Raw genomic sequence first — 12,544 nt, forward strand, 5'->3', positions numbered from 1 at the left:
TATTACACTCTCAGGTTCAAAATCTCAGAATTTTCCTTAAAAAGGGCCTAATGTCAACTTCGAGACAACACACGATATATTTAGAAACGTTGTGGAATCATTTCGACGTTTAACATTTTTTGGATCGTTTTCGTTACCTTTCGTTATAAGTTTAAAATTTTACTGTGCAGTTAAGTTGGAGAACTTGAAAAAACAAAAAAAAAAGAATTGTTACTATTTAGGCATTAGCCCTTCGAAAAATAGAATGCAGAACCAGAGATGCCATTTATACAGATTTATCTGTATTGTAAAGATTTTTGCGTTCGCATACTGATTTAAATCAGATTTTCTAAATTTAATTCAGATTTGAAAAGGTTCATAAAAAGTGAGAAGTAAAAAGTTAGACTTTTCTCTCGGAGTATCTGTTAGTATTTGATTGCAGTACTTCTCCAAAAGTTTATTAATCAATTATTGAGACGAATCGATAAGTAGATATTCAGAAACATGGCAAACTGTAAATCTTGAGACGAAAATATGTCCTAAATTGAACGTGAGTTTGTTTTAAATGAGAAAAAACGATCACCGAAAAATTTAAAACCATTTCTTTCAATGAGAAAGTGTGACAATAGCTTGAATAATCACTTTAAAACATTCTACAGTTTAGCTCAGGTACGTTGTAAGGTATTATTCACGTTCAAAGTAATGAGGTGAAGGGATGAGATGGAAATAGGAGCTCAGATGAAATAGGGAGCCGTTACCCTACGCGTATTTAGTTTATGTTCTTCAGTTTTTTATGAATAATTAATATTTTCTAATCTTATCAATGCTCGAGTTTGCATTTAATGTTTCATTTTTTACCGTATCGAAACCTTCCAAACCTTCAGTCTTCTGAACCAGCCAATTACACCCTTGAAACATAGCATGGGATTGCATAGTTCTGAATATATTTTCTATAGACGCTCCTGCAAATATAAAAAGTTATTCTTACCTCTTAATTATTAAAATTGCTTTTCATATGAATTATAACATACAAACCAAATCTCACCCTCCCTCTTATTCTGCTACTACCGCAGTAGACACATGGGAAGGCATGAGATAGGAATTTGTGAGCACTGTTTAGTTTTAGTTGTACTACATTTTAACCAATCAAATTCCGAAAAATATCTAATATTTTAGTTGTTTTCCAATCGCGGGCTTTTCCATGTTTTTTTGCCGTTTTGGCTGGAAGAGTAATATGAGTGGATCAAACTTCCACTTCAATTTCACTGTGGTATTTTTTCTCAGTGTTGACACACATTAATATACAACGACATAAAAAATGCAGATTTTGAATTGATAAGATGAATTTAGATGCATTTATCCTATACTTGAGCAAACAGAAAGTTTCTCGCTAAAAGAAATTGTTTTGTCCAACTATACCATCTTGAGTAATTTCTACTTATTTTTTGTTTCATCCAATGAAATCAGCGAACCACTTTTCAGGTACCTAAACAATGCCACCTAAAAGTTACATTTTCGGTGACCTATAAAAAGCGCATGGAAATCCTGTAACTGTGACCAGTATTACAGCAAAAAGTGCTCCTTCTTCGCACGGCAGTAAGACCGTAATAGGAGACCATTTAAAAACTATTGTAATGCAATGGTTCCTTCCGTTCGTTGCGACGACAAAAAAAAACACACAAACAAAGAGCAACAGCGCATACCCGGGGTGCTGGAAAATGGGCGCTTTCCGCAAATTATGACAATTACACCGCGGAGAGCCCTGCTAGGCTAGGGGCCATCTGTCGTTGCCTGAGCGGAATGCAGTCTTTTATGAGGTTGCCTATTGGCGAACTAAATCGTGGTTTCCTAGGCATAAGTGGAAAGCAAAGCAAAATTAAAAGAGAGAAAAAATGAAAAACTAGAGGTGTTTCTGCAGACCCGTCATTACGTGAGCAGCCTAGGGAAAACAAAATTTAATTTCCTCCCGGGTGACGCGCCCGACCCCACCACAAATGGTTCGCTGTCCGGCATGCAAAACAACTGAAACCCTCCGTGGGAAGGTGGGAACAGTCTGCCAGTTGTGGTTGCATCGGTTGCAACCGACTTCGGAGTGCAGCAGGTAGAAGGCGGAAATGAGAAAAAAACTTCAAACCGTTTCCGTTTATGGTGTTTCTAGATCGTTCGCTTCTTTCGCTTCTACTCGTTCAGAATGCGGGTTTTTCCTCTTTTTTTCCTATGTCTGTTGGTCACAGAGAGAAAATTGTCCTAGGGAAATTGTTTGTCCGAGTAATTCGAATGCCGGGCAGCACTCACTTCCAAGAAGTGCTCGCGCATCCAACGGCAATGGCAATGCAAATGTTTTTATCTCCCCAACTATGCTGTTATGTGCTATTGAGTGATTGTTTGCAAATTTTTCTTGACATCCCACAATGAGCAGAAAAATGATGCCATCTGAATGGTGTGAAGTAGCTGCTGATGGCGGTCATTTACAACTTTGTTTCTTTACTTTTTTGTTGCGACTACGATCGATTCGTTCAGCAAAATAGTAGAACGTGTGATTCTTTTCGGATTCTATTATCTTCTTTCTCTTTTGAAATTCAGTAGATGTAAACTTTATTTTTGACATATCTATATACAATTTTTATTGTAAGATTTAAATTGATTCGCGATGATTTTCAGAAAACTTCCTTATATAACTATCGATTTATTTTAAGGTTTTATGATAACCAAAAATACGGGTGGGTAATATCAGAGGCGTAACTAAATGATGCAAATACGATTGAAACTGGCTCGCTTCCTTCGTACGAAAATCGTTCTAATTAGTTGTTGGCTTGTCCAAAATTTGAAACAGTGCTTACTAAATTAGGACTTATCCACATAAAATATATATTCTAACTTTGTACTTAATAATTTGTTTATTTGTTAAAAGAATTCATCTTCTTTTCACAGTCGCAATCAATTATCCTCACTCAACACAATTTAAGACAAATTCTAATTCCTGAATACAATGATCATAACTTTCGTCTAAATTGTAGATTATATAATGAGCAAATAATTCCAATATCCTGATTTCAATATTTAGTGAGAAATTCGAGAAAAAAAATGTTTAAAATCCATTCTTCTATTTAAAAATCTCGTCAGTTTTGCACGCATGTAATGTCCACAGTTGACATATTCTTGGGCATGATTCAAGTTTATGGTCCAGTGTCTCAGCACTTATCACTGAAGAAATGTACCATAACATCGATGTTATATATGTATTAAAAACTTTTGTTTTGATGTGGAACACATCTTTGTTTTCTATGTAGGGGTGCAAATTAGAAACTAAAGGAAAAATACACGTAGAAAAGTGCACAGAAAGAAAAGATGAAACTTACACGACATGTAAACCGATAGTGTAATGAAATAGACATCAGTTGAAACGAAAATCTGATTTAAAACCATGATTGATGTAGAATTACATTAAAATTCATTTAGTTTTTCATTGAACAAGACTGTATATTTACAAACCGCTTCGTTTTGTTATGTAAATTTCCATTCAATTGCCTGCTCCAAATATGTGCATGAAAATAAATGTAAAATCACAAGATATTTTTATCTGTGTGGTCAGGTTTTAAACACTTACAGTCCAGTCAATTTTGTATCAATTATTAATATTATTTCAACATTTGATTGAAAATATTTCTAAGTTTCGATTTGAATGTATCAAGCTACGTATTTTTAATAATATATGATTGAAATTTTGGTTAATAGCTAGCAGTGTCCTATTTTGTCAGCTAAAAATATAAGACGCTATGCTGGCTTACTAATGGAATTTTTCATTGAAAAACACGGGTGGCGTGGATTGCTCTGGTTTTGCACTTTCGAGCTGAAATGGCAATAAAACACCGTCAGAATATTTGTTTATTTGTTTATTTGTTTATTTTATAGTTCATCTGACAATGTATGTCTTAATGAATAAAAAATTTTAATGTAAAAGTAAAACTTAAAGTACATTATTACGGTAGACAACACGAAAACGGTCAAGTAATCTAAGATAAAAAACATTAGACGACACGTTGAAATTAAAATATTCGGCAAATTCATTGAATCGTAGGCAAACGGATCTGAATGGTTCATTTTGACCATATAGTGTGTTACGAGTTTCCAATAGCAGAAAAGGTCGTTGTCGAAGAGGCCTCTCAGGAGTATACAAATTTAGTCGCTCGAGTAAAGCAGGGCAGTCTACACTACCCAAAAGCAGTTTCGCAGCAAATGATGCTTGAGCATATGCTCTTCTCAATTCCAAAGGTTCAAGATTTAGTAAACGGCAACGGTCCTCGTATGACGGTAGCTGCGTTGGATCAGACCAAGGTAAAAACCGCAATGCGTATCTCACGAATTTTCGTTGAATTGCCTCAATCCTGGTAATCCAATTAGAGTGGAACGGGCACCATACAATCGCATTAGATTCGAGCAATGACCGAACCAGCGAGCAATATAGGGATCTCAAACATAACGGATCACGGAACTCGGACGAAATCTTAAAGATGAAGCCCAGTTGTCGGTTTGCTTTACGAATGATGTTGTCATAGTGTAACTTGAAAGTAACTTCACGATCCAGAATCACGCCAAGATCTTTAATGTGCTCTGTTCGGGCGAGGGAGCATCCTGAGATTTTGTAATCGAAAGCAACTGGAGCTTTTTTACGGTGGAAGGAAATAATCCTGCATTTTTCGACGCTTAAGTCCAAAAGGTTTCTAGAGCACCAATTTTGGAATACATTCAGCATTTTTTGTAATTCGATGCAGTCCGAAAGGCACTTGATGATTTGAAAAATTTTTGTATCGTCTGCGTAAAATAATCGACAATCCAGTGGCAAAAGCAGAGACACATCGTTTATGTAGATCGAGAACAGCAGCGGGCCGAGTATGCTACCTTGTGGAACTCCAGAAAGGTTCGAAAACTCATCCGACATAGCCGAGCCAATTAAAACTCGCACACAGCGTTGCGATAAATAGGATCTGAACCAACAAACTGCACGAGTAGAAACGCCAAGTAACTCCAATTTCTTTAGAAGGATTCCATGATCTACCCGATCGAATGCCGCCTTAAGATCGATGTAAGCCGCATCAATCTGCAACCCGCAGTCCAAATTCCGTAAACAGTTTGAAGTGAACTGCATGAGATTTGTCGAAACCGACCGTTTTGGAAAGAAGCCATGTTGTTGAGAATCTATATAATTTTTGCAACACGAAAACAAAATGTCGTTCACGATGATTTCAAACAGCTTGGAGCAAGCACACAATGACGTTATTCCTCGATAGTTAGCAACATTACGCTTGTCGTCTTTTTTGTGGACCGGAAACATATGGGATGACTTCCAACGCAAGGGAAACTCACTTCGTTGAACCGAGAGATTAAATAGTATTGCTAACGGACGGATTAGGGCTTCAGAACAACGTTTTAGCACACAAGATGGGATTCCATCCGGACCGACAGCAAACGATAACTTTAGTCGAAGTAAGGCAGCTGTAACCATGTCATCTGTGATGTGAGGTATGTCGAAATTAAACACGTCACGTGGCATACCAACTGTGGATTCTTCTATCTGTCTCGATGTGGCGCAATGATCGTGGAAAACATGTTTGAAGTGTTGCGCAAACAAAATGCATTTCTCATTATCATTGCTGGCTGTTTCCTGTTCTAAGAACATAGAGCGCGGTAAGCCGGTTTCGTTTCGTTTCGAGTTAACAAACGACCAAAAACGTTTTGGATTTCGGTGAAGGTTCTCCTCGGTTCGTTTTACATATCGAGTATAGAGAAAGCGATTGTAGTGGCGGTATCTATTACTGTGAAAATTTAGCTGGCGTTTAAAGTAAGCAGAACGGGAGTTGCAGTATTTTCGAAGAGCAGCAGATCGAGCACGCTTGAATGCACGTAACCGACTATTAGACCAAGGTGGCTTCTGTGTAGGTCGTTTAGGGGGAACAGCACAGGAAATAGTGAACTCAACTGCTTCGCTGAAATACTCTACAGCATCGTTAACATCGGAAATTGCATCAAGAGCGCGCCAATTTGTGTGAGAGAGTAAATCGTTCAAAACGTTGTAATCTGCTCGTCGAAAATCTGGGTAATGCAGTACAGCAGACTCTTCAAAGACGACTGGTGTCAGTATTCTGAGAGAAACTTCAATGGCGGGATGATCAGCGTCGAGGTCCGTAAGAGGTTCAATCGGCGATGAAACGGTGGTGATTGGTGTGGCAATATCATTGGCGAGAACAAGATCCAACAGGCGAGCATTTCGATTCAGCAGATCGTTGATTTGGTTGAACCCGTTTAGATTAAACCCGTCAAAAAGAGCGCTGCTGGCGGTTGACATATGCGAATGCAATAGATCAATGTACGGTAAGCCTTTCTCTGAGAAATGCCACTGAATACCGGATTGGTTGTAGTCGCCAAAAAGAAGTGCAGGAGTGTGAGGATCGAAACGTGATGAAATCGAGCACAATGAGTCTACATGTGCACATATGCTCATAAAATCATTTTTCCGATCTGGTGGCAGGTAAATCACACCAATACTGACAGCAACTTGTGGCAGCTTAACGACAATCCAAAGCTGTTCAATGGTGTCAGAGATCGGTGAGGGATCGATGTAACAATTCAATTTTTTAGACACAGCTATCAAGACACCACCTCCGCGAGTTTTATGACTGTTAGCCGGGGACCGATCGGTACGAAAAACGGTATACGGTATATCATCGGGAGTAACCAAGGGCTGGAATCCCGATAAGTAAATCCAAAATTTCTGTGGCGCGGATGGAGTAACGATGAACGGAACAGATAAATCACTCAAGTCGATAGACTTAGTTCCACGATCTGCGGTCACTTGCACGGGGCGACCGTTGTTTCCACGGCGCCGCTTCACTCCTAATTTTGGCCAATTATTACCGATAGAGGGATCAGAAGTCGAACGCTCAGACACTAAATGTTCGACTTGTTTGCTTAGCGATTGGACCAGATCAAATAGTTGACGAACCTGAGCAGATAGATTGGCCGAATTGGAAGGTTGGAACTCCTGATCATCCAAAGTGTCTTTAATGTAAACAGAAACGCTGCGACCATTCAACTCAACTCTGCATTTTGAGCAAACAAAAATCGCTTTATTCTGAGTGAACAGATCCCTGTTCGAGCGATTGTTAAAACCGCAGCACTGTTGACTAATGTGGAAGAAATCATCACAAAAGTCACAACGCACCGGCTCCAGATCGTTGATTAGCAAGTGACACTCTCCGCACAATTTTTTTTCCATTTTTGCTTTGCACGGGTTTATTAGTGATAAAGTGCGGGAGCAAGCTGAGCAATAGGGCACAAAAAAAAAACAAGGAGTGAAGTGTAAGATGTCGCGATACAAAGAAATTAGCCTTCACTATTAAGCACTCGTAGGGCACCAACCGAATTCAACTCCAGTCGAAAGCCGATCTTAATTAATTAGAGTCTCAGAACAGCTAACAATAATAACGAAAAAATTTGATTTTGCAGCCGAAAAAACGGTTAAAAATTCTCTAATAAAAGCGCGTCAGACTCACGAACAGTGTTGCGAGAAACTATATAATATTGCATTTCTGCTCGAAAGTACAAAATCAGAGTAATCCACGCCAGTGTTTTTCAATGAATAACGGCATTAATTTCGCTTACGGAGACGATGGTTTTGAAAGAGTAAACGATCTATCAGCTGGGAAGCATCGCTCCGATTGGTCAATTGATGCAAAAGCGAAGCTGTAGGGAAGCACACCAATCTATAAATATGAGCGAAACTATAGCCATCGTTTCAAATCGTCATCTAACACTCGATGGGGATAGACGAATAACCTACTACGACAAATTTCGATTTTGTTTTATCTTTTATTCGCAGCTGTCTATCTACCCGCGCTATTGGTAAAACGCGCCATAGATCCGAGAAGGATCCAAAGGATGCTAAGCGTCTGAAGCCAAGTGATGTGCAGATAAACGACAGTTGGCTGAGTAACAACCAATACGCTGATCTGCCAGTTGATGTCGAAGAGGAACTGCAGAAAAAGGAAAAAATGCCGCCTTTCTACCTGAAGGGCTTCCCATCGACTTTACGCTCGAATTTCAACAAGCTGATCAGCAAAGGACTACAGGCAACAATCCGTTTATGTACTGAAGGCTACAAAATAACTGTTCCGGCTTTGAACCACTACAAAGGAGTGGAATGTTATCTGAAGCAGACAAAAGTGGAATACTTCACACACGATATTGCCGCCAACAAACCTATGAAGGTTGTACTTCGAGGACTCCCCGACATGATAAAAGCCGAACTAAAGCAGGCACTGTCGGAGGCTGGACTAAAGCCTTTGATGGTGTTTAAAATGAAAAGACATAACACGGACAAAAAGTATCGAGATCAACTGTACTTGGTTCATCTGCAGAAGGGTTGCATCACCATGAGTCAACTGAAAACGATAAAGTCGTTATTCCATATAATCATCGAATGGCAAAAGTATAAACCGGTACATCGGGATGTCACACAGTGCACGAACTGTTTGAACTACGGCCATGGAGCGAGGAATTGCCACATGAAAAGTCGGTGCGGGAAATGTGCCGAACCACACAATACCAACGATTGCTTACTAGATGACATCGCTGTAAGATGTGTGAACTGTGATGGCGACCATCCATCTACTAGCAAATCGTTTCCCAAACATGCTTAGTTCACAAAAATTCGACAACAGGCGTCCCGTAAACAATCAACGCGCAAGAATGTTCCACAGAAGGAGGAAATTAATTTCCCACGGCTCCCACAGAAGAGGGATATTCCAAATTTCACTTCCTCACAGCAATCCAAAATATTCAGCCGCTGGATCATAAAAAGATTAAGATAAACAACTGATCGTCATTTTTGAAACAATGACAACAAAACTAGGAAACTGCAGAACGCGGTTAGATCAAATCAACGCCTGAGGCAAATTCATCATCGAATATGCAATGAAATGAGTCGGTTGTAGTAAATTGGAATGCTTGCTCACTCAGGAGCAAAACTGCTGAATTATCCGACTTTCTTCAAGAGAAGAATGCCGATATTGCTATTTTAACTGAAACTCATCTTAAACCTGAAATTTATATTTTTATTTCCAATTACAGGATTCACAGGCTCGACAGGACAACTACCAGAGGAGGGGGAGTTGCCATTGCCATTAAACGATCCATTCAGCACAGGCTTCTGTCAGCCTTTAAATTGCAACTAATAGAAGCCATCGGAATTGAGATTACAACGACGATGGGACCCATCATCATCATTGCAGCGTACTGCCCCAAAACAAACCAATCTTTGAGATGGTACGTGTGCATCATTGAAGCGAGATCTAGCTATGCTCACTCGACGACAGAACAAATTCATCATTGCTGGGGACCTGAACGCACGGCATGAGCTGTGGGGAAACAGAAGACAGAATCGAAACGGATTCGTACTTGCCGAAGATTACGAAGCTGGACAATACAACATCCTCGCTTCGGATCAACCAACGCGACTTTCCAGATCGGGAGTTCATTTCATTTTGGATATATTCATCAGCAACATCGCCATAGACAGCTCTCCGGTTGTCTTCTACGAGCTCTCTTCTGACCACTTTCCAGTAATATTGACGTTGGGATCTTCACCAGAAACAGTGCCTATTCAACCTCGGAGGAACTATTATCGCACCGATTGGGTCCAATTTCAACATATCGCTGACCAACTTATTAATATCGATTTGCCACTTGATTCCCCGATGGAAATCGATGCAGCCCTATCTTCCTTCCAGCATTCAATCACAGTCGCTCGTGATAGGACAGTTCCAGTACAACATATGCCGAGTTCCTCTCTTCAAATCGACAGTGTCACCAAGAAACTCACCCGACTTTGAAATATCTACCAGAGGCAGTATCAACGAATTGGCATCCTAGATAAGAGGACCTCTTATAACAACTTAACTAGGATAATCCAGGAAAGGATATCTGAGCTTCGCAACAGGAACTTCCAGCAAAAGCTTCGAGAAATTCTCCCACATTCAAAGCCCTTCTGGTCCTTAACGAAGGTGCTTAAGAAAAAACCGAAGCCTATTCCTCCTCTGATGTCACCCCAGGACGCAGCTGAAGGAATACCTTTAATCACACCAGTAGAGAAGGCAAATGCGCTAGGCCAGCAGTTTGTGTGTTCTCACAATTTAGGACTCAACATTGTTAGTCCACATGAAAGAGCCGTTGCTGATAGCGTAGCTGAGGTTGACCAATCAGACAGCTTGGTTCCTGAGGAAAGTAGAGTCACTGCGAATGAGCTGATGGCTTTTGTGAAAAAATCCAAAAATATGAAGGCCCCCGGTTTCGACAACACATTCAACATTGAGCTGAAACATTTGAGTATTCGCTCATTTGTCTTCTTAGCTAAAATTTTTAACAGGTGCTGGGGGCTTGGTTACTTCCCTTCAAAGTGGAAGTTAGCTAAAGTTATCCCAGTTTTGAAACCGGGGAAAGATCCTTCTTTTTCCAATAGCTATCGGACCATCAGCTTACTCTCTGCCCTATCCAAACTGTTTGAAAAGTCAATACAAAGGCGAATTCTTGCTTTCGCAGATGAACAGAATATATTTCTGGAAGAACAGTTTGGGTTCCGGAAAGGAAGATCCACCATCCACCAACTCACAAGGGTTAACAACGTCATCCAGCAAAACAAATCAGTGTCCAAAACGACTGCCATGGCAATACTGGATATTGAAAAGGCATTCGATAATGTGTGGCACGATGGCCTGGTGTTTAAACTGCATCGGTATAATTTTCCCATGTATCTTATTAAAATTATCAAAAATTATCTTGCAGATAGAGCATTCCAGGTTTCTCTGAATAATGCACTTTCAGAAAGATTTACTATTCCTACTGGTGTACCCCAGGGAAGTATCCTAGGTCCCATTCTATACAACATTTTTACATCAGGCATCCCACCTCTTCCGGGTGGTGGTGTTCTGTCACAATTTGCTGATGATACTGCCATTCTTTACAAAGGTCGTGTCATTAATGCTCTGAAAAATAAACTACAGACAGGTCTGGACGCTTTAACAGAATATTTTACAAGCTGGAAAATTGTGATCAATGCAGCAAAAACTCAGGTCATCTTGTTTCCACATTCAAGATCTCCAAAACTTGTTCCATCCGACGAATGCAGAATACGATTCGGTGATGAGATCATTCAATGGTCCGATGAAGTTATCTATCTAGGACTCACCTTTGACAGACATCTGATATTCAGGTCACATGTTGACAAAATCGTTCAAAAATGCAGCATACTCATTAGGTCTCTGTATCCGCTTATTTGTAGAACATCTAAACTGTGCCTGAAGAATCAGATGGCTGTCTATAAACAAATCATCTACCCCGCAATTGAATACGCAGTCCCTGTTTGGCGGGGCTGTGCACGAACACACAAACTTAGGCTTCAGCGCATTCAAAGTAAGATCTTAAAGATGATTCTAAATCTACCCCCTTGGACAAGGACTAGTGAAGTACATGAGATGGCTTCCCTGGATATACTAGAACAAAAATTCGAACAATACTGCACGAAATTTGAAGAGAGGTGCTCAATCTCTGAAATACAAATAATTCAAAATTTGTACGTATTAGGTTAAGGATAGTTATAAGTAGGTAGATATTTTATAAATAATTAAAATAAATATTATGATTAAACATTAGTATGTAAAACAAGAGTAACTAAAACACCTAATATCAATAACGAATCGTATGAACAACAAAGATGAAAGGCCAAAGGGTCAAAACACTTGTATTGTAAAATGTTGATGTAATACACAAAAATAAGATTAATAAACAGATATTTATGCAAAAAAAATGCGAAAATCGATCATTTCTTCTTGTGTGTTGGATGGAAGAAGACGTCGTGAGAATGATTTATCATTTGCTTTCCAGTCGTCGAGGGAGCGATATTATCAACCAACAGCGACGGAGAGTGCACCTTCTGCGTGGTTAAAACCTCAAACGCTCAGGTAGCAACTCTCATTCGCTTTCCGGTCGTCGAGGGTAGAGGCGTACAAAACAGCTCATTTTAGTGAACAGCTCCGAACCGATCAGCTCACCAAAGTGAATCGATTCGATGTATCAGCTCATAAGCTCTTTTTAGTTTGAACTGAAGGTTCATTTTGTGCGCCGTTTTTCTTATGCATAGGTTTTTTTTTATTCAATAATATAATATAATATTAAGGCACACTGCTTAAGCTCTAAGATGCCAAGGGTATTTACTAATCTTAATTACGACTAACTTAAAACTAGAATAGTATCATTATGTAATGTAGTATCGGGGTAGTGGATTCTCGACAATTCAGCTTTCAGCAGGCGAGGTGAATTGAATATTGGATGAGGGTCTTCCATATGGCGTTGGCGAATATCCATGTTGGCCGCATCCTTCGGTCCGTGTGGGTCCGCGGGAAACACCTCCAGGCTACAAAGGCCCGGCGGGTGGCCCGCATGCTGGTTTTCGACTGGAGCGGTCTTCCGTGGACGATGATGGTGATGTTGCGGAAGAGAATGAAAAAAAAAGTAA

The sequence above is a fragment of the Malaya genurostris genome, chromosome 2 (assembly GCF_030247185.1).
Source record: "Malaya genurostris strain Urasoe2022 chromosome 2, Malgen_1.1, whole genome shotgun sequence".
NCBI lineage: Eukaryota > Metazoa > Arthropoda > Insecta > Diptera > Culicidae > Malaya > Malaya genurostris.